Here is a 21,427-nt window from a genome sequence, read left to right as displayed (position 1 = left end):
TCTAGAGCTTTCTTCCAGTTGGAAGTGGAGGGCAGATCGAGTTTTGTTCTGAGTTCTTCTATCAAGAAGGACTCGTGGGCGAGCACGTACACCAGCCTGGATAGAGTGTGTTTTGATACTCCTAGTGCAGCCTTCAAGAAGCGAGCCTTGACGTTCTCTAGGGTATGGAGGTCTTTCGTGCGCAGTTTGTCCCACGTTAGATCTAGTCCGTATGTAAGTATGGGGACTATCTTGGTGTGGAAGATGATCATCGCTGTTTTGAGAGATAGCTTGGTTAGTTCTCTGATGTCATGAATGGCTTTTGTGGCTGCTGTAGCTCTTTGCTTGGTGTGTACCCTGAATGAATTTGTTGTGGTCTGTAGGGTCAGACCGAAGTATTTGGCCTGGTTTACTGCTTGTAGAGGTTCTTGTTTCAGGAAGATTTTGTCTTGTTGAGATATCTTCCCCCCTTTCCTGAATATCATGTGTTCGGTTTTCTGCATGTTTATCTCCAGCTCATTTTGGTCAGCCCACTTTTCCAGCGCGTAGGTTGCTTTTTGGAGTTCACTCCTGTCATGAGATCCCAGGATCATGTCGTCGGCATAGATATAGATCTTGACATCTGTAGATTCTTCTCTTATTGATTTTACGACGTCGTGGGTGGCGATGTTAAATAATAGAGGACTGAGGGGGTCTCCCTGCAGAACTCCATTTGTTTGAGTGATGTTTGTTGACAAGGTTATGCTGTCTGAGATCTGTACACTGCTACTACTCAGGATGTTGTGGATCAGGCATGTGAGGTCTTTATTTTCCATGGCTATGGACTCTAGTTTTGAGGAGATGATGCTCCTGTTCAGTTTATCGAATGCTTTTGAGAAATCGATGAATACTGCATGGAATTTTCCTCGAGGGTGTCGTAGAGCGGTATCTATGTCGTCCAGTAGGTTTCTGATGGCTTGGATTGTGTTTCTTCCCTTTCTCAACCCAAACTGCTCTTCTGGGATTGATTGTTCTATCTCTTCCGTAATCCTTTGTGTGATCAGCCTTGTCAGTATCTTCAGATGGTTATTTTCTAGGGCGATCCCTCGATAAGAGTTAGGGTCGCATGGATCTCCTTTGCCTTTGTACATTACTTTAATTGTTGACGTTTTCCATGTTGTTGGAATGTTTCCCGTTCGCAGGCATGCATTCAGCAGGTTTGTTAGTGTTGGAAGTAGTATCTCGGCTGATGACTTGATGTGCTCGTTAAAGATGCCGTCGGGTCCGCAAGCTTTCCTGTCTTTGAGTTTTGATAGGGTAGCGCCTATCTCTTCAGAGGTGAAAGGGTTTTGGGGACTGTTTGGCTCTACAGTCTTTATTGGGTATGCTTGTAAGGATCTTTTCTGGTTAAGAAGATCTGTGAAATGCTCTTCCCATATATCCATGTCTATTTTACTAACTGTTTGTGTTTTTCGGGGCTTTAGTGCTCTGTATGGGTTTTCTCTTGTTTCCTCCACCATCCTGATTGCTTCCGATTCGATGTAGTTATTTCGGGTGTTTCTGAGGAGAGTTTTGTATTGCTTTCTGAGAGCACTGTATGTAGTTAGGTCTTCACGAGAGTTACTGATCCTTGCCTTGTGCAGTGCCTGGATGACTCGCTTCCTTTCCAGGTAGCATGTTCGGTCGAACCACTTTTGAGATCTTCGTTTCTTTATTGGGGAAGTTGCACCTTTGATAATGTCCTCCATGATCTCGGCGGCAGCATCTATGTCGTTTTGTTCTATCTTCTCTTGTAGGTCCGTTATTTTTGTTTGCTGTTGTGAGAGAGAGTGGACGTCGAACTTCCTCGATCTGGGCTTAGTTATGCTACGTTCTTTTGTGAGGAAAGCTTGTTGTTTTATACTGAAATTTGCTGTTACAGGAATGTGTTTCTTCAGGTGCGCCTCTTTTATTGAGTAACCTACTTTGTGGCTTATCAAATTGATTTCTGAACCCTTGTAGAAAATTAGATCAATTGTACTGCTTCCATTGTGAGCAAGGTAAGTCTTGTCGTTTTTATTGTTTATTAACGTAAAGCCTTCTTCTGCCATCAACTGCAGTAGTTCTCTGCTCCTGTTGTCGTTTACGTCCATTCTGCAATTCATGTCTCCGGCTATGATGGTGTTGCATCCAGACGTTATCTTCGTGAGGGCTGTCATAATTGTGGCTATTATGTCTTCTATCGGTGTGAGTGGTTTCATGTATATTCCTATTACGGCGAGCCTTTCGGTTTCGATAATTAAGTAGTCTTCGTCTCGTTCGGTTGTTAAGATTTTCCCAATTTTGGGTTTATAGTAGCATGCTAATCCTTGTGAGGGTCTTCCTCTTGGAGCTTGTGTGGCGAGTATTTGTTCTGAGTAGAATCCCGGTATATCTATGGTGCTAGTCGCGAAGGTCTCGTTTAGGATCAGGATGTCGTACTTGTCTAGCCATTCGCTCGTGGTTAGTTGGAGGGAGCTTCTTAGCCCCTCGACGTTCCATAACAGTAGGTTAATTTTCGAATCTTGCTTCCTGACTTTGGGGGCGAAAAAAACCGATATCGTCTGACGACGGCTCCCTCTGGCCATGATGCCGGGTTTGTGATGTTATGTAGGTCTCTGAGAGGTATTCCTACCTTGAAGGCTTTTAGTGAGCCTCTCGTTTGGATTTCTTCGCACTCCAGTATTTCTGTTACGTTTAATTTCTTCAGATGTCTCACTAACTTCTCCTGGGTCGAGTTTTGGTGCAGGTGGCCTATATATAGCCATGCTCTGTGACATGCCGCTTCGAGCTCATTGTCGGGTGCTGCTGTTGTTGCTTCCGAGGTGTGCTTGGTGCCTACGATTGTTGGAGTCTGGATGAGTGGTGATTTGGGGCTACGTCTTCGATTTACGACTTCTGTCCATGTTGACTCGTCGCAGTTTTGTAGCGCTGGAGTTGGTTTCCGTTCTATGCTGGGGCGGGTGAGGTCTTCCCCTCCCCCTATGTTCGGCCTGTGTGATTCTCTTTGTATACTGGTTTCGTCTTCATTTGTATCCATCTCCGTAGGATTCTGTGCCTGTTGTGTCGCGTTTTTTATTTCTTCTTTTATCAGTTTTTTGACGCTGAGTGATAGCTTTTCCATCATTGCTTTAGTAATTTATTTACTCCTTTATTTATGGTACTCATTTATTTATTGATTTATTTATTTACTAATTCATTTACTCCTTTATTTACGGTACTCATTTATTTATTGGTTTATTTATTTACTAATTTATTTACTTCTTTATTTACCGTACTCTTTTAATTACCGATTTATTTATTCATTCATTTACTTATTTATTGATTTATTTACTTACTTATTTACTAATTTATTTACTCCTTTATTTACGGTACTCATTTATTTATTGATTTAATTATTTACTTACTTATTTACATCTTTATTTACTCTTTTATATACTAATTTACTCACTCCTTTATTCAAGGTACTCATTTATTTACCGATTTATTTAATCATTCATTTACTAATTTATTTATTGATTTATTTCCTCATTCATTTACTAATTCATTTGCTCCTTCATTTAGTCATTTATTTATTGATTTACTGTATTAATTTATTTACTAATTTATGTGCTCCTTTATTTACGGTACTTATTTTTTATTGGTTTATTTATTCATTTATTTACTAATTTATTCACTCCTTTATTTACGGTACTAATTTATTTATTCATTTATGTACTAATTTATTCAATCCTTTATTTACGGTACTCATTTATTTACTAATTTATTTACTCATTTATTTATTGACATATTTACTGTTTTATTTATTTACTAAGTTATTAATTTATTCATATCCGTCCGTCCATTCACCTACCTAACTACTTACGTATACCTATCTACCTACCCACCTACTCTCTTGCCTTTCATATTGGTTTGCACCAGTTCTTTATTAACAAAGAAGTATCTCCTGAATTTAATCTGTTTCTGGGCTCTACAGATCAATAGATCAACTTTCTTCGCATTACATCTGGTTTTGTGTTACTTTCCCGTCAACAGAAAATATTTCTCTTGCTTTCACGTAATTTTGAGCCAGTTTTTCTTCAATATACACAGTTCTATTTTTTCTGTGTTATTTTGATCCAGTTGTCCATCGAAAGAAAAGTTCATTTTTCCTTCCATCTGAAATTTAATAAGTTAGCTTTCAAATCTGACTTCTCAACAAGAGAAAAGTTTTCATTGCTATCGTCTGATGTAGGTGAGTTTTCAGTACATAAAAAAAAGGTTCATCTTGTTTTCAGTCTGATACTCGGGCAGTTTCCTAACAGCCTAGATCATATATGTAACAGATATGTCGGAGTTATAGGCTTTGAGGTTAACAACTTTTGTCAGGTTTACTACGCTGCCATCTAGTTGTTACGTAAGGAGTCACGTCATAATACCCATTTGAATTGCATTAGCGACTGTGCTGCCATCTCGTGTTCGTTTACGGCGGACGGGTGGCGATCCTGGCGGTTGTTCTCTTCAAAGTGCTGCCGATTTTAACGTAGCGAGGGGTTATCTGTTACATATATGATCTAGGCTAACAGCAACGGTGTTTCTTGCCTTTCATCTGATTTTGTGCGAGATCGTGCGTATTTGCTTGGTTTCCGCACAAAACCAATCCGCGGAAAGTCTAAAATTCCACATTCAGTATTCCCAACCTAACACACATAACAATTTCCCTCTTCTTACCGCTTATGTGACATATTGATTTTACTGCTTTAGGCTTTTAACATATTATTTTTAGAGACGTTCAATATAGTAATAATTATAAATTGGAAACTTACCACTGCAATTTCACCTAAATTGCACTGTTAATTATTGTTTTTAAATATTTGCAAAAATTAAGTAACAACTCCACTAAAGTTACTGCATTCGTGATGCAAGTAACATTAAGGAAGCCGTGAAAAAATCAACAAGATTCCAGATGCCGATGTTATTACTGCAATATGTTATAGAAATAATATTGTTAAAATATTAATATGAAAAATAAATCATTACATAACCTTACCGTTTGTTTTAAATTCGCATTTATAGACTGGGGAAAAAAAAGACAGACGTATATCACGGCCTGCTGAAGTACAGTAAACACAAAAAAACATTTTAAAGCAACAATGTTGAAGATACATATTTTTGTTTTGCAAATTTGCCGTCATTGAAAAGAAACCAAGATGGAGATTTCATTGCAACTAATTAGAAATTCCTCTTTCAGGTATGTAATAAACGATCTTCGCACAAAATAATGTACGATACACGAGGTAAGTTTTCTTTCAATTCTCGGAAATTAAAAAAGCTCAACTACGTTTCGCTTTTTCAAACTTTTCCTCGAACATGAAAACTTCAGCATACCGCTCTTGTAACGCATATTACTATTTCGTCTGTTTCTCATTGATTTCTGTCTGATGAGCAAATGTTTTTTTCTTCTGATTTTGTGTCTCCTACCGAACAACCTTTTGGACGAGTTTTCGATGTGAAGAACCATTTCCCTTTATTTGCATGTGATTTTTGGCCTGTTTTCTAGCAACGGAAGACACTACCCTTTTCTAAATTTGTCTTCCTCAAGATTTTCTTAATGAATAGAGGTTCGACTTGCTGTTCGTCTCATTTCCAACCAATGTACCGAAGATTAAGGTTTTATTTCAGAATCTCTGCTTGCGAGACTTTAAACAGATGCACAGCTACGATACAGGAGATGAGATTTGAAGTTCTGAGGCACGTGACAGAATATACAGGCCAATTATTGAACTAGGGCCTCTAGGTGGGAGGTCCACTCCATATCCACAACTTGGTGGTGGTGCGGATTGACAAGTCGTTTGAAATTCCAGCTCACCCTCTCAATTAAGGTCGACATCCCCCTGAGGGGTGGTGAGTGTGGTTAGGTGCGTTTTCAGACTCTGATGAGATCCCTGGCTGTCCGTCCGTCCGTCCTCTGTTAATCTGTCTTGTTGTCTGATGTGGTTCCACATTGTAATTAAGGAAATTCCAGTGCAACCCTCCTAATAATTAGGGTGGAAGTATCTTTCAAGGGACTACAACAACATTTAGCAGCTTCATACACCCTTCTCACCCTCGCACGTGTAATAACGATGCTGGTGCGGTCAATTCTATTCCACCGATATGAAGATTATGTTGCTGGTCAGGGAGTTCTTTCTATGTATATATCTATGTATTTATTAAGACTACGATTGGATATACACCCGGTGGCAGTGATATATAATATACAATAATTACAATTACAATAATACAATAAGTACAGCAATAATAAAAAAATGAAATAAAATAAAATAAACGTAAATTTATTTCTAACTATAAATAGGTAGATGCAATAAACCTACTTACTTACTTATTGGCTTTTAAGGAACCTGGAGGTTCATTCCCGCCTCACATAAGCCCGCCATTGGTCCCTATCCTGAGCAAGATTAATCCAGTCTCTACCATCATATCCCACCTCCCTCAAATCCATTTTAATATTATCCTCCCATCTACGTCTCGACCTCACAAAGGTCTCTTCCCCTCTGGCCTACCAACTAACACTCTATATGCATTTCTGGATTCGTCCATACGTGCTACATGCCCTGCCCATCTCAAAAGACTGGATTTAATGTTCCTAATTATGTCAGGTGAAGAATACAATGCGTGCAGATCTGCGTTGTGTAGCTTTCTCCATTCTCCTGTAACTTCATCCCTTTTAGCCCCAAATATTTTCCTAAGCACCTTATTCTCAAACACCCTTAACCTATGTTCCTCTCTCAAAATGAGAGTCCAAGTTTCACAGCCATACAGAACAACCGGTAATATAACTGTTTTATAAATTCTAACTTTCAGATTTTTTGACAGCAGACTAGATGACAAAAGCTTCTCAACCGAATAATAACAGGCATTTTCCATATTTATTCTGCTTTTAATTTCCTCCCGAGTGTCATTTATATTTGTTACTATTGCTCCAAGATATTTGAATTTTTCCACCTCTTCGAAGTATAAATCTCCAACAATATTCTGATCACGAGACATAATCATATATTTTGTCTTTTTGGGATTTACTCCCAACCCTATCTCTTTACTTGCTTCACGTAGAATTTCCGCGTTTTCCCTAATCATTTGTGGATTTTCTCCTAACATATTCACGTCATCCGCATAGACAAGAAGCTGATGTGATCCGTTCAATTCCAAACCCTCTAGGACTATAAATAAAAACTATTCTATAATAAAGCCTACACTAAGCAAAGGTAAATCCCACTTATAACTACTTCTATTTCACCCAACTATTACCAATTTAAGTAATTACATATCACCTTAATTAATTACATACCAACTTAATTACATATCATCTTAATTAATTACATATCACCTTAATTTATTTACATATCATCTTAATTAATTACATATCAACTTAATTAATTATATATCAACTCAATTAATTACATGACACAACTTAAATAATTACACTGCACCTCCAATTACATTTTCAGTCTAATCTTCTCAACCTTCCCTTAAATGTATTGATTTTAAGAGGACCACCCTGAAAGATTGCAGCATGTAAGCTGTTCCAGTCTACTATTGTGCGGTTAACAAAGGAAAATTTTCCACGTCCGTTCTTTGTTTTCTACATTTAAACTTCCTAATATGATCAGCCCTTCCTAAGTGTGATGGTGTTGCTAATCTAGCATTGATATCGGTCCATGCTTTGTGTCCCATTTGTGCCTTAAACAATGCGGTGATTCTGGTTTTTCGTCGCCTTCTTTGAGAAGGGTGGTACAAGGTGAAGCCATTGTCTATCAAAGGGTTAATGATGACACTCAAGTTTCAAAGAAATTGAATGATTCTTATGTTTCCGAAGTTTGATTCCCCGCTATGAAAATTGCCGTCTGGCGTGTGAGTGTAAGAAGTAGGCGGCCTTTTAAAAGAAACATCTCGCAATATTCTATCACTAGATGCCGGATTCTTATGCCTTAAAAAACAAGTTTTAGGCACCTAAAATAGACTCTAGAATTGTCAAAATAGGCGCGAAAATAAATTTTAGCCATCTAAAAATATAATTTCAGCAGACATAAAATTGATTTTATGCACCTAAATATGTTTCTATCCACTGAAACTACAACAACTATAAAAATACAATTAATTAGTGAGTATCAGACATTATGGTATACAGTGACAAAGACAGTAATAAATTATAGTTAGAAACTATTTGTGTTGTCTTGAATTATGTAGTCTTACACATAATATTACTCTATGTACCCGTACTTTTGGGTTCACTCAAAACGTCATTTGTAAATTTATTATTAGGGGAGAGTTGGGTAGTATCGGACATCGGGCAATATCGGACAGTGCGTTTTTTCATCTACCACAAGATGGTAGTACCTGAATGACATGGTAGATGAAAGAAACTCACTGTCCGATATTACCCGATGTCCGATACTACCCAGCTCTCCCCTATTATTATTATTATTATTATTATTATTATTATTATTATTACTAGCCGTACCCGTGCGCTCCGCTGCACCCGTTAGAAATAAATATAAAGTAATTACATAATTAAAATAGGACATTTGATCCAGGGAACATTCGTGTTTGATAGAAGGATAAATAGTTTAATATGTTACTTAATTTAAATTGGATCCAAATAATTAAAATGCGATCATTTTGGTCCAGAGACACTCATTTGGTGCAATGACAATTCCTTTAACATGTTTCTTAATTTTTATTACATGCAACCATAGTTTAATGAAGATTGATATCATTTAAATTTAATGTGTACATTTTATTTTACTTGTTATAGGTTTCCATTGAATTATGCTAATAACTTAATTTTAACCCTTGTTTTCTACGTATTCAGTAAATGGCGCTTGGCCTACTATGGTTCTGAACTCTTCAAATAACTTAAATTATATTATATAATATTGCATATTATATTCTATTCTATTCTATTATATTATATTATATTATATTGTATTGTATTGTATTATATTATATTATGTTATATTATATTATGTTATATTATGTTATATTATATTATATTATATTATATTATATTATATCAGAAGTTACTGTAATAACAGTATAGCATTATGTCCATCTAGAGAAACTACACTTTCCAATGGTGAATTAATAATTAATTATACAAATCGGTTAATTTAGCTTCCGATATTACTTCATACAAACATAGAAACATTCTATGTAGGCTATCTTTCATAGTTTTCGATTGTTGCTGTCCAAGGCCCCTTATAGACGAAGTCATTTGTTTTTTAATTCATTACATGGCCTTGGATGGCAGTTATTTTAATTTTAAAACTCATTTATCTCATTAAATATCAGTCCTATCAAAATTTTTCAAGGAATAAAACTTATCGGAAATGAGGTTTAAAGAAACTTTTGTTATGCGACATTTTTCACAAAAATCAATAATAAGCGAGATATTTCGATTTATTTAATTCAGGCCCGCTTATAACCCCCCTTTTAAATAAAGTATTTTGAATGCCATATAGCCTAAAATCTAAGTTATAACGAACTTAATTTATATTCCAATTTTCATCGAAATCCGTTCAGCCATTATCGCGTGAAAAGATAACAAACATACAGAAGACAGACAGACACAAAAATTTCAAAAAAGCGATTTTCGGTTTCAGGGTGGTTAATTATATATGGTAGGTCCAATTATTTTTGGAAAATCGAAAATTACCGGAAAAATTTCGGCTACAGATTTATTATTAGTATAGATTATTATTATTATTATTATTATTATTATTATTATTATTATTATTATTATTATTATTATTATTGCTGTTTGTGTTTTAACGTAAAGTTCTATGAACACAATCCAGAATAAAATATCGCATAGCAACAAAGCTAGGTGACTAAAACGACTGGTGAGAACAACGCCGATTGACTACATGCGCAGAAACGTTTTGAATTGCGCCTCTTTCCGACGACGTGCCGATCACAAAAGACTGACTTGAGCCACAGCGCCGATTTGCGTTGCAGATTCCACGCTGCTTATTGGGTAAATTACAGATTCCTCCCCGGCGTGTAATGCATTAGTGTCGTTAGTGTTAAACCTGTGAGGCGACAACAAATCACTCATCACCTTCCAAATAATTAACATGTCAATTGCACCCTCACGCGGAATGATATATTGCTCTGGGACAGGAGAAATCAACTGCCAGATATTCTGCGCCGTGTCTGAACAAATGAATGCGGTATCACGCACGTGTTAATCTACATTGACCCAGTGAAATGGCCCATAAACAGGGGTTCGCGAACCGATCTAGCAACAGTTCCCAGAAGAACATTTTTACGACAGTGGATGAGGATTCTTTTGTGACTAAAAATGAAATAAACTTGCAAAGAATTAGAGCTTTTATGTATGAGTTCATTCAATGCTCAGCACACTTTTGAAATCACCATTAGATAACTCCGAATTTTTTTATTTCTGGAACTCACATGGTGCAAAATCCCAAAAATCTTTACATCTAACGAAATCTACCGTGTATGATCCAATTCTAATAGAATTTTTTTGTAGGTTATTTTACGACGCTTTAACAACAGCTTAGGTTATTTAGCGTCTGAATGAGATGAAAGTGATAATGCCGGTGAAATGAGTCCGGGATCCAGCACCGAAAGTTACCCAGCATTTGCTCATCTTGGGTTGAGGGAAAACCCCGGAAAAAACCTCAACCAGGTAACTTGCCCCGACCGGGAATCGAACCCGGGCCACCTGGTTTCGCGGCCAGACGCGCTGACCGTTACTCCACAGGTGTGGACTTTCTAATAGAACCAAAGCTGTTTTATTAGTTATATTTTAGAAGCTCTTGAGGATCACAAATTTAGTTCTGCTACATTTTGTGATTTAAGTAAGGCTTTCGACTGTGTTTCGCATGATGATATATTACAAAAATTACAATATTATGATATTAGAGGGAATGAATTTAAATTATTTGTATCTTATTTCAGTAACCGTCAGCAGTGTGTCTTCATTGATGGCAATAAATCTAAGCTCGTGAATGTAAAATATGGTGTGCCTCAAGGATCAGTGTTGGGTCCTATTCTCTTTTTAATAATGGTTAATGGTTTGATATGCAATGTCTCTGCTTATTCTATGGTATTCGTGATGATACCACTTATTGACAAGTATTGATATTAACGAATTGAAAACTTTTACTAATTCAGTTTTTAATGAAGCCAAGAAATGGTTTAGTTCCAATAAATCTCTTTTAAATGAAAGTAAAACTGCATCTCTGTAATTTAGTAGTACAGTCATGGAAAATAATAACTTCAAACTTCTCGGTATTACTGTGGACAGCACACTTACCTGGGCTGACCATGCTGATTTCATTCGTAAAAAATTGTCAAGAGTAATATTTGCAAATCAAGATTTCAGGTATAACTCCCTGTAAAGTTGATTTGAATCATTTCGAGGGAAAAATTGTTCCGGAGCCGGGTATCGATCCCGGGACCTTTGGTTTAACGTACCAACGCTCTACCACTGAGCTACTCGGGAACTCTAACCGACACCGATCCAATTTTTCCCTCTATATCCACAGACCTCAAAGTGGGCTCACAACCGTCAAGCAACCAACTTCGAGTGCACACTAACTCCGTGTGACTTAAATTGTGGTTTTCTGTTAACGAACAGTGACGTTAAACCAAAGGTCCCGGGATCGATACCCGGCTCCGGAACAATTTTTCCCTCGAAATTATTCAAATCAACTTTACAGGGAGTTATACCTGAAATCTTGATTTGCATAATACACGTCACTGTTCGTTAACAGAAAACCACAATTTAAGTCACACGGAGTTAGTGTGCACTCGAAGTTGGTTGCTTGACGGTTGTCAGCCCACTTTGAGGTCTGTGGATATAGAGGGAAAAATTGGATCGGTGTCGGTTAGAGTTCCCGAGTAGCTCAGTGGTAGAGCGTTGGTACGTTAAACCAAAGGTCCCGGGATCGATACCCGGCTCCGGAACAATTTTTCCCTCGAAATTATTCAAGAGTAATATTTCTTCTGCGAAAATTGAAAAAGTATGTTCCCAAAAATTACATTAGAGTTGTCTATTTTTCTTATTTTCATAGTACGCCTAAACTTTCTTACGGACTTCTTTCATGGGAAAATAGTACTTATATTAATAAGGTTCTTATGTTACAAAAAAGGCTATTAGAATTATAACAAATTCATCAATGAAGGCACACTGCAGACAGTTATTTGTGAATGAAAAAATAATGACTGTAACGTAACTGTATATTTATCAAGCCCTAAATTTTGTCAAAGATAATTCACAATTGGTGACACATAGGAATGATGTTCACCTATACAACACCAGAAACCGTGACCTTTTTGATATACCTAAGTGTAGGCTAACCAAAACAATGAATAATTATTTTATTATGTCTTTAAAAATTGCAAATAAATTTCCGACACATGTTTTCAATCTGGAAAAGAAGTCTTTCAACAGACTTGTCTTTGGTTGGTTAATCAACACATCCTTTTATGATATTAATGAGTTTTTAATGTCAATGTTGTTGAGTGTTTTTGATACAATTTTATTGTTATTTATGTCTCTGTTGTTTATTTTATATGTATTACTCGACATTCTCAATTGCACAAATTCGTGTTCACTGACTGTACGATACTCAATATACTCTCAGTCTTACTAATAAACCGTGTATAGTTTTTATACGAGACTTATGCAGAGTTGAGACAGAAAACGTTACTAATAAACCATGCATAAGCGTTGGATGTATAAATAGTCTGTAACTATACAATGAGAATTGCTTTGCAGTAGTTATATACACGAAACCCCTTGTTTAAGCGTGAATATATATATATATATATATATATATATATATATATAGAGAGAGAGAGAGAGAGAGAGAGAGAGAGAGAGAGAGAGAATGGCCGCCCTTCTAACAGCTGTTCGTATCGACTGTCATTTTATGATGATGGTTGCCTTGTAACCGCAGAAGAACAATCCAAAGAGCACAGAATAATTAGAATAATATTGCTGTAGCTTGTACTCCTTGGCCAAAATATAGTGTGGTAATCGATTAGAGCCAGTTGTGCTATCGATACTTAACACGCCACACTAGAGCGCTCTACCGGATGCAATAGAGAACCTCAGGTATTCTATTACCTTTCGTAACGAAGTAATGACGAAACTATGACGTAGCTGTGTAACAGTTATACTGTTATACAGACATATGTAGTGATTATTAGTAAGGAATTTACACACGACGTATAAACGAGCTACTCATTGTATAAGGCAGTTAAACGTCTGTATATAGAGTTTTTATTAATAAGACTGCCTATATATAAAGGAAATTGGGCCTATTGTTCAGTCAACTGTCCGAAGACAGGATGGAACCTCAAGAGTGGCTTAAGATATATACGAGTACAAACGATTTTTATATGGGATGAAAAGAAATTCAAAGAGAAGAAAACCGTGGTTATTCAAAGATTCGTAACTTTTCTCTCAGTAATTTGTACTTTCGTGAAATAGGGCCCAGGAATTCATCACTATCCATATAGCAAATGAGAAAGTAAAGGTAAAAGGCAAAGGTATCCCCGTAACATGCCATGAAGGCACTTGGGGGGCATGGAGGTAGAGCCCCATGCTTTCCATGACCTCGGCACTAGAATGAGGTGGTGTGGTCGGCACCACGCTCTGGCCGCCTTTTACCCCCGGGAAAGACCCGGTATTCAATTTTATAGGAGGCTGAGTGAACCTCGGGGCCGTTCTGAAAGTTTGGCAACGAGAAAAAATCCTGTCGCCACCTGGGATCGAACCCCGGACCTTCCAGTCCGTAGCCAACTGAGCTACCCGGCCGCCAAAATGAGAAAGTAGATGTTCTAAATAACATGAAGATATGACCGGTTTGTTTTCCGAAAGATGGAGCAACATCCGGTCTGGGCAGTTGAGTTACAATGAAGAGAGCATCTGTCCATTATCAGAAACAGCAATAGGACCGGAGTACCTGCCTCGGAAGAAAAAACACAACAAGAATCAAGGAGCTGTGTGCAACCACGCATAACACTGGATCATTTGGAGGCGAAGGTCGCAGAGCATGAATAAAACATGTCGACTCACGACTCAGTGGAGCGATTCTCGACTGAATGGCAAGTCAGAAATGAGTGAGTCGATACATTTGACCAAAACGATACCGATGATGGTTTCACGAGAAAATTACGATAACAGACTTCGCTTGGTTCCAGTCATGCTAGAAGGATATTTACGCATAGAAAAGGAATGAAGATGAAAACTGCACCAAATTCCTACACTTCAAACCCAGCATTCTCCAATCTTCCCTATTTTCTGTCTTCAGCATACGATCCATAGGCCTAAGCTTATATTATCATAATAATGTCGTCTGTCATCTGATGTCTTTTTTTACCCCGAACTTTTCTTACGTTCACCATTCCTTCAAATGCATCGTTCAGTACGCAATTTCTTCTCGCCCAGTGACAAAACCAATTCCTTTTTCTCTTCCTGATATCAGTTTCAGCAATATTCTTTCGTCATCTCCATCTCAGAAGCTCCATTTTTCTTCATATCCACATTTCAAATGCTTCTAGTCATTTCTCTTCACTTCGTTGTAATGTCCATGTTTCTGTCCCGTACAATGCCACACTTCACACAAAGCGCTTCACTAGGCACTTCCTTAGTTCTTTTCCAGAGGTCCGCAGAAGATGCTCCCTTTTCTATTAAAAGCTTACTTTGCCATTGCTGTCCTCCTTTTGACTTGAAGCTGTCCACTTGCTCTACTGTCTCATTTAGAACTCGCACGTTAACCCTCTTCTGTGTGTCCACACCTGTGGAGTAACGGTCGGCGCGTCTGGCCGCGAAACCAGGTTCGATTCCCGGTCGGGGCAAGTTACCTGGTTGAGGTTTTTTCCGGGGTTTTCCCTCAACCCAATATGAGCAAATGCTTGGTAACTTTCGGTGCTGGACCCCGGACTCACTTCACCGGCATTATCACCATCTCATTCAGACGCTAAATAACCTAAGATGTTAGTAAAGCGTCGTAAAATAACCTACTAAAAAAACCTTCTTTGTTTTTCTTTCGTAACCATGGTCTTCGTATTGTTTGCATTTATTTTCATCCCATAGGGGAAACTCTAGGCTAATCCGCAGTACGGGTAATTCCGCAGTAGTACATATATTATTTTACTGCGGCTTTACAATAGCGTGAACGTAAGTTTTGAGAGGCTGTCAACAGGAGGCATGTCCTCTGCAGTGCTATAGAAAAAAAATCAAGGATATTGGTCGACACCTCTGTCGGGAATACAGTGAAACATCGAAAGTTGGCTGTTTTTCGTGTTTTGCTACACAGCTGTGAAGAAAGTGAGTATTGTTACATATAATTATTTACTACTGCGGAATTAGCCAAGTCCTATTGCGGATTTATCCGCACTATTGCGGAATTACCCGAGTTGTTCTTGTTCAACTGTAATGTATCTACAACTATATAGATTTGCATTTTAACAGATCTCTTTATCTCATTTGGTAATGAAAAGTTTCGTCCATGTTTACATATTTTGATAATATTTTTCAATAAACATTTTTATAGAAATATGATAGATTTACTTCTTAATATTGCGGCATTAACCGAATCCCCTCTACTGTCCCCAGTTGTCATTGTCCATCAAGAGGTGCAGGGACTAGCCACACAAGGAAGTGTTCGGCGAATTGATATCATTGCCATTAAGAACAACTCGGTATACATTCTCGATCCCACCATCAGATTTGAGACACATGCAGATCAACCGCATGAGGTGGACAGTGAAAAGAAACGGATCTATGAACCAACAATCCAGTTCTATAAGGATAAATATAGCCTGTCCCACATTGATGTAATAGGTCTGATGGTGGGAGCACGAGGTACCATACCCTCCTTCTTTGCCAACAAATGTAAAAACCTGGGCCTAACACACAGAATTGTGAAGGAAATAGCCATTAGTGCCCTCAAAGGGTCGGTTCAGATATTGAGAAATCATTTGTATGGGAGTGATAATGGAAATTTGAAGTTATCTTAACCGATGGCTGTTGATTGGTTTAGCCTATCAATGCTGATAAATCCGTACTATTATTTTTCTCGCGGTATATGGCATTCCAACCATTCTAACCTATCTGATGATATTTTTTTCCCCCACTTTCTTAACTGTAAATGAGCACAAACGCTACTTAGGTGTAAATTTTTCTGACATTTTGTATATTCGATTCCCTAACCGTTTCAATAGTAATATGCGTTACAAGAGCGGTATGTTGAAGTTTTCATGTTCGAGGAAAAGTTTGAAAAAGCGAAACATTGTTGCTTTAAAATGTTTTCTGTGTTTACTATACTCCAGCAGGCCGTGATATACGTCTGTCTTTTTTTTCCCCCAGTCTATGATGAGTCTGGAATCTTGTTGATTTTTTCACGGCTTCCTTAATGTTACTTGCATCACGAATGCAGTAACTTTAGTGGAGTTGTAGAGTTTATTTAATTTTTCCAAATATTTAAAAACAATAATTAAGAGTGCAATTTAGGTGAAATTGCAGTGGTAAGTTTCCAATATTACTATATTGAACGTCTCTAAAAGCCTAAAGCAGTAAAAACAATATGTCACTTAAGCGGTAAGAAGAGGGAAATTGTTATGTGTGTTAGGTTGGGAATACTGAATGTGGAAATTTAGACTTTTCCCGGATTGGTTTTGTGCGGAAACCAAGCAAATACGCACGATCTCGCACAAATGTATATCATCTTACCTTTTAGAGTGTGTTTCCAAATTATATGTAATACGCTTTGTCAAATCTGGCAACCTTTTCATAAGGGAAGCTACATGTATTATTATTATTATTATTATTATTATTATTATTATTATTATATCGCTTAATGTCATCTCCTCTTCTGCTAACAACTCCATATCATCAACAAATCTTATGCACTTTATTCTTCTTCGCCCTATTGTCATCCTTCCCAAGTTCTCAAAACAGTTCTTCATTAAATTCTCCAAGTAGATAGATATTGAACAGGGTAGGTGATAAAGGGATATCGTATACTGTTGACGTAAAATACGGATGAGGAAGAGTATGTACTCGTATGTTAAAACATCTAACCGAAGAAAATAAAAGCTGCAGAATGAACTAACATTCAAGTACGATATGAAATAGGAACAATAAAAACCAAAAGGAAAGAAAGCCAGAAAAGGCGAGGCTAGGCGAGGCAAGAGTCCAAGTAGATAGCAGCTCCAAGGACGAGGCCAGCAGATGGTTCTCACGACGATGCCCACACCATCACTACCGTCAATCACGAACACACTAACTCAGCGATTGATATTTACACTCAGATATCCGCTCAATCATTTATTCACAGTACCTAATTTATAGCATACAACTAACAATTAATTCGTTCATGGACACACCAGAAGTTTATGAACACAGGAGCTAACACAATCTGCACTGAATAATTAACGCACACATTAACTCCTTTCTGCACCTCAACCATGTAACAATTAAACTCAACCAGGCACACAGCAGAAATTATTCGTACACACGCTCAGTCACGAAATAAACGCTCAATCACTCACGCACACATTAACTCATTTAAGCAACAATTAAAATAATCACGTAAGGATTAAGAGTAGGGCATGGTTGCGCCCCACGGTCAGGTAAAATGCAGAGATAAGAAAGGGTCCCTGTTTTGTGGGCATACTTGCGCCCCGTTCCCATCAGGTACAAAAAAGGAGCACGGCATAGTTGCGCCCCGATGAAATAGGTAGAGAAAAAGACATTATAGAAACTCGAGGCTCATAATCAACCAACCTTATTGATTTCTTATTCGAGTTAATATTCATTATCGATACCGTTAAAATGAACACCATGAAGTTGGTAGTACTTTATTAACTGTTTTTCTACTGTTTAAGCAGTAATTATCGATAGTCTACCATTAAAATGAACACCATGAAGTTGGCAGTACTTTACTGACTGTTTTTCTGATGTTTATGCAGTTATTATCGATAAGCTACCGTTAAAATGAACGCCATGAAGTTGGCAGTACCTTATTAACTGTTTTTCTGATACGATGAAAGAGTAATGGAACGGAGAAAAATTCTCTCCGGCGCCGGGATTTGAACCCGGGTTTTCAGCTCTACGTGCTGATGCTTTATCCACTAAGCCACACCGGATACAACCCCGACGCCGGTTAGAATCGTCTCAGATTAAGCTCCAACTCTTGGGTTCCCTCTAGTGGCCGCCCTCTGCACTACGTCATAGATGTCTATGAACGCAAGACCAAAGTCCACACATGTGCTGAGGTGCACTCGATATGAGTGACTAGTTGGCCGGGATCCGACGGAATAAGCGCCGTCTTAAATCACGAAGTGATTTACGCATATCATATATATTATTTTAATGTACCGAAGTACATATGATATTTCCATGCAGATATTCTGCGTCATCATACGATGAAAGAGTAATGGAACGGAGAAAAATTCTCTCCGGCACTGGGATTTGAACCCGGGTTTTCAGCTCTACGTGCTGATGCTTTATCCACTAAGCCACACCGGATACAACCCCGACGCCGGTTAGAATCGTCTCATATTAAGCTCCAACTCTTGTGTTCCCTCTAGTGGCATCTCAGATTAAGCTCCAACTCTTGGGTTCCCTCTAGTACATTAAAATAATATATATGATATGCGTAAATCACTTCGTGATTTTAGACGGCGCTTACTCCGTCAGATCCCGGCCAACTAGTCACTCAGCACATGTGTGGACTTTGGTCCTGCGTTCATAGACATCTATGACGTAGTGCAGAGGGCGGCCACTAGAGGGAACCCAAGAGTTGGAGCTTAATCTGAGACGATTCTAACCGGCGTCGGGGTTGTATCCGGTGTGGCTTAGTGGATAAAGCATCAGCACGTAGAGCTGAAAACCCGGGTTCAAATCCCGGCGCCGGAGAGAATTTTTCTCCGTTCCATTACTCTTTCATCGTATGATGACGCAGAATATCTGCATGGAAATATCATATGTACTTCGGTACATTAAAACATATATGTTTTTCTGATGTTTATGCAGTTATTATCAATAGCCTACCGTTAAAATGAACACCATGAAGTTGGCAGTACTTTATTGACTGTTTTTCTACTGTTTATGCCGTGATTATCGATAGCCTACCGTTAAAATGAACACCATGAAGTTGGCAGTACTTTATTAACTGTTTTTCTGATATTTATGCAGTTATTATCGATAGTCTACCGTTAAAATGAACACCATGAAGTTGTCAGTACTTTATTGACTGTTTTTCTGATGTTTATGCAGTTATTATCGATAACCTACCGTTAAAATGAACACCATGAAGTTGGCAGTACTTTATTAACTGTTTTTCTGATGTGTATGCAGTTATTATCGATAGTCTACCATTAAAATGAACACCATGAAGTTGGCAGTACTTTATTAACTGTTTTTCTGATGTTTATGCAGTTATTATCGATAGCCTACCGTTAAAATGAACACCATGAAGTTGGCAGTACTTTATTGACTCTTTTTCTACTGTTTATGCCGTGATTATCAATAGCCTACCGTTAAAATGAACACCATGAAGTTGGCAGTACTTTATTGACTGTTTTTCTACTGTTTATGTAGTGTTTATCGATAGCCTACCGATATCGATAGGCTCCGTTTTTTAAACCACGTGATCGGGGAATTCAGAAGCGGCAAAATAGGCAGATGTTCTTAAAAATGCAGCTACCAGTATAATATTTTTAAGTAATTTATTTATTTTATGACAATCACTTTCGTGTGTACTATGCCCATCGGGGCGCAACTATGCCATGTCCATTCTGCTACCTGATTTCTTCGGGGCGCAACTATGCCATGTCCATTCTGCTACCTGATTTCTTCGGGGCGCAACTATGCTATGTCCATTCTGCTATCTGATTTCTTCGGGGCGCAACTATGCCATTCCTAGGCCTCCGAATTGACCGCGGGGCGCAACTATGCCATAACGAGGATTAACTAAAAAATTCACAAAATAAAAAGTCACACATACGCGTAATTGTGTCACGACACAAAAACTCAATCAATTACGCATACATTTACTCATTTACACAATTACTAACTCAATCATTCAATGACCAGGTACATAACAAAAAATGTCATTCATATACAGAGTGTTTTAAAAGTGGTGGTCAATAATTTACAAATGAAGAGTACAAACTAACGCAAGTAAAAAAGCTCCAAAACACATTCGTTCGAAAATTAAAATGGAATTAATTTGTATCATCTCATGGGGTGCGGCGACTTGTGAAGGGGGTGGATTTGCTTACTTTTTCCACTCTGGAAATAATCCCATCCGAGCTTTGCCAGTCTTATTAGGTACACACAAGTTACCTTTCTTGAAAATAACGAAACCACGTTTTTTGTAGGCCCCTATGATTTTCACGTAGCTGTATTTGGCATCAGAAAGGGTTGTTATGTACCCCTCCCAAAAAGTCTCGATTTTCTTGGGCATTGCTACTGTGATACACCGTGCACTCTGACTATGAGATCACTCACTACTGGTCTGTGACCTCGCGCCACAGTTCAGCTGTCGTGTGACTCCTGACGCACAGGATGTCATTCAAATTCGTTATCAGAGATCGGAAACAACCCTGTAGTAGCTGAGATGTAAAAAAAATAAAAATGAATTTCACTAAATTTTTGCAGACCAATGATGTAGGGGAGAGTCGGGTAGTATCGGACATCGGGTAGTATCGGACAGTGCGTTTCTTTCATCTACCACCATATGGTAGTACCTGAATGATATGGTTACGTTTCTCTATGCGACATAACAGAAATGTAACCATGTCAATCAGGTACTATCATCGTGTGGTAGATAAAAGAAACTCACTGTCCGATATTACCCGATGTCCGATACTACCCGACTCTCCCCTACTTCCCCGTTTAAGTAGAAGATTACTAAAAACTGGTATCGTTGCTTAATTTGGCAGGAGGTTAAGTGTACTCGGGGCCGTTCTGGATGTTTGGTAACGTTTGAACACGGGGTTTCCCCCAAACAAGTTTACCAACAGCTACCCACCGCCTGTTTTTCTATTACCCTTCATAAACTTGTGACTGTTCGCACATACTTTTTACAAGTTTATGAGTACTAGTCTAAGTAACGTTGAAAAGGCAGATGTAATTATGGGTCCGCACATAGATAACCGTTCTAGAACAATTAAAGCACTAGATAAAAGTGTTGTTTGGCACATTATCAGAGAAAAAAAAATACTGTCAGGAAACTGATACCAACGTACTAATTATGAGCTTTACGAGTTTCGTAAGAATTCAGCCCCTTTATCAAGTTGCAAATAACATCATTGTTACTAGATTGCTTTCTCTGAACTATTATTCAAAACATATAGACTACACAAATTGCATTATACAGGGCTAGTAAAAAAGTCCTGAACCACCTAAATAACATTTGAA

The sequence above is a fragment of the Periplaneta americana genome, chromosome 5, assembly GCF_040183065.1.
Source record: "Periplaneta americana isolate PAMFEO1 chromosome 5, P.americana_PAMFEO1_priV1, whole genome shotgun sequence".
In the NCBI taxonomy this organism is placed as follows: Eukaryota; Metazoa; Arthropoda; class Insecta; order Blattodea; family Blattidae; genus Periplaneta; species Periplaneta americana.
The sequence above is the reverse complement of the archived record's forward strand: the minus strand, read 5'-3'. Positions refer to the sequence as shown.